The sequence below is a fragment of the Notothenia coriiceps genome, unplaced genomic scaffold (assembly GCF_000735185.1).
Source record: "Notothenia coriiceps isolate Sejong01 unplaced genomic scaffold, NC01 NC01_scaffold00025094, whole genome shotgun sequence".
In the NCBI taxonomy this organism is placed as follows: Eukaryota; Metazoa; Chordata; class Actinopteri; order Perciformes; family Nototheniidae; genus Notothenia; species Notothenia coriiceps.
This window is the reverse complement of record NW_011357795.1, coordinates 794,063-797,060: the sequence shown is the minus strand read 5'-3', so window position 1 is coordinate 797,060 and position 2,998 is coordinate 794,063. Positions and strand designations below refer to the sequence as shown.

The following is a 2,998-nucleotide window of genomic DNA, read 5'->3' as shown; positions in this document are numbered from 1 at the left end:
TTTTAGCTCGTCATCGTCTCGTCTTAGTCATGTAAAAAAAGGTTGTTGACGAACATTTTTCGTCATAGTTTTCGTTGACGAAATTAACACTGCTGGACATCTCTAGTTTTATCATAGTCCAATATTAACTCTTAGCTGTATAGACAGGTTGATAGAGGAAGAGGACCGGTTTTTTTTTGGATTGAAAATGACAAACGGTCTATTGTTCATTCAATTGTAATCTTTACCTTAAGTGGCTTTTGAGTTGAAACTTCAGTCGTCAGCGCCAGGTACAGGAAGCAGCCGAGTAAAAACAAGTAGAGACGTTTTAACGTGACATGGACTGATGTTAGCTGATAACTCACTTTGGTTCAAATAACATAATCCGTAAACAAAGTCTCTGTTAGATGCTGGCTGCTTATGGAAAGTGTGTTTACTGCTGTCCGGTGTAATGAGGGAGACACAATGCAAATGAGTCTTCCCCCAGGGAGTCACAAACACCATTTTCCACCAGCTGTTGAACAAAGTGAGAGTATGTGACACACACACACACTCACACACACACACACACACACACACACACACACACACACACACACACACACACACACACACACACACACACACACACACACGTTCCTCCCCGAGTGGCTTCCCTTCTCTCAGCATCGCTCATTAGCAGGAATCAATCTGGAACTCTGCACGAGTGCCAGAGCACTTGTATACACACACTGCTAATAAGGGCCTGGGGGACAAACACACACACACACACACACACACACACACACACACACACACACACACACCTTCCCTGATGCACCACGGTACCCTCTCAGAGATTGAGAGGGGATATAGAGGTGGTGAGAGAGAGAGAGAGAATGTGCACCAGAGTCCTCGGCACATTTTTATCTCCTTATATGGTCGTGAAGCATGCGGGGGAGGGAGGGGCCGCTGCCGTCTCGCTGTCAGTTTGACATGTGACCTGGAAACAGGAAGTGTTGTGGCGCAGCAGCAGAAGAAGAGAAGTGAGGAAGAGGGAAAATGACAGCGTTTAATGAGTGATAACACACCGCCTCACTCCCCCCTCTTGACTAGTGACACAGTAACGCTACACCCTCTGTTGGCCGAGGTGCGCACCTATATTCAGAGTTTACTTGGTGAATGATACGAGTAGGCTTACTTGAGGTGAACTTCTGCAAACTTGAGTAGGAGTCAGAACTATTGCTGCACAATATGGGACACATAACTAATCGCAATATTTATATTGTGATGTGATTACCGATATCAGATTATTCATAGTGTTTAAATACACATATATACTGATCCATAGTGTATATGTACTTTCACTTTTCTTTCTTTATATAATACTTTAAATGATAACACTGCACTTTACTGCTTCATTTGCACTTCTGGTTAGAAGTGTTCTTAGTCTCAGTGCTTATCTAGTCCAGTCTAATCATTGAAACATGTATTTGAAATTACCACAGTGTATTTTTTGTAAAATAATCTGTACCAAACAAAGGTTTATTATCCAGTTCGTAGAATATATCTGTCCACGACATCCACAATACCTGATTCAGAATAATATTCACTTATTTAGCTAAATGACTTATTGTGCCACCGGTTAGGGCTGCTCAATTAATCGTATTTTAATCGCGATTACGATTATGGCTTGCAACGATTACTAAAACAACGTAATAGAAATAAAACAATTATTTTTTTATTATTATTTTTTATTTTTTCCGTTGAATTATACTTAAAGTTCAGGGTAATCAACTGTTAAAAACATACTGTTCAATTATTATTTTTTTCAATAAATGGATGTTTTCAAAGTCAATGAATAATCGCATTTAATAATCGCAATTACAATTATTGACCCAACTAGTCGAGATTAGCCGAGCAGCCCTACCACCTGTGTTTTAAATTTGCACCAGCCCAAATTGCTGTTGCCATTTTCATAAAATAGTTAAATAGATTGTGCAGCCCTACGTCAATGATTTAAAAACATCTGTGTTTCTCGCTGGGAGTGGTCGGGAATTGTAAAAAGAAATATCCTAATACACAAACGGGTTTTAATGCAATATAATGTCTGAGATCTTGGACTGTGTCAAAAACATTGATTGTTGTTGTTGATATTTTGTGAGGATTAGTTGAGTGTTAGAATAAGGACTATCAGTCTTAACCTGTACCTCTTTTTGTTTTCTCTGCAGGTACGCATAGCAGCTAACTTCGTCATCCACGCCCCGCCAGGAGAGTTCAACGAAGTTTTCAATGGTGAGTACTCCGTTTATTCTTCTTTTTGAAGAGTGTAAAGTGTGATGTTATTGACGTAGACCTGGGAAACCTTCATCCCTCCTCCTCTTCCTCTTCATTACCTCACATCTCCTAAATACTAAAATGACCCATAATGTAAACAGAAAACACCGGCTCTGTCTACAATGTATGACTTTGTAAAGACATACAAAGGCATAGAATATAAAATGCACATATATTCTTTACTGTAACAAAGCAGCATGCATGGATTTAATTTAAATCATCCAGTGAGTGGTGCAGAAGTGGCTTTAAGGAACATTTTCTATCATAACGTTGCCTGTTAATATACATTTATTGTAGTAAAACTAGCCCATATTTCCCCAATGCTTGCTCCTAAATAGTTTTTCCAGAAGCTGAAACGGATCATCTTCTCTGTTCACATGCGGGGCCCTCTGGGAACACCTAGAGCAAATAGAGACGATGGTGTCTGGGCCAAATAGTTTCTCGCCCTGCAGCTCTGTGTTGACACCCCTCCGTCACAGTGCCGCCCCTCCACAGTGTGTGTTTGGCGTTATTAAATCCTCGTCTGGCCGCCATAAATGTCGTCACCTCAGAGGAGCGCCAACGGGCTCTCTGTCTGCCTCTTATCACAGCCTGACACACACACACACACACACACACACACACACACACACACACACACACACACACACACACACACACACACACACACACACACACACACACACACACACACACACTACTA

The 2,998-nt window shown here is 41.0% G+C and overlaps 1 long non-coding RNA gene across 1 annotated transcript in view; it reads left to right on the top strand.

Annotated features, from left to right (window-relative positions):
• The first annotated feature begins 2,164 nt into the window (after window positions 1–2,164).
• Window positions 2,165–2,998, top strand: part of LOC104955983 (uncharacterized) — a 2,433-nt gene continuing 1,599 nt past the window's right edge. Inside the window, exon 1 of the long non-coding RNA XR_799505.1 lies at window positions 2,165–2,253. This is a non-coding gene — a long non-coding RNA (uncharacterized lncRNA). The remainder of the gene's footprint in view (window positions 2,254–2,998) is intronic.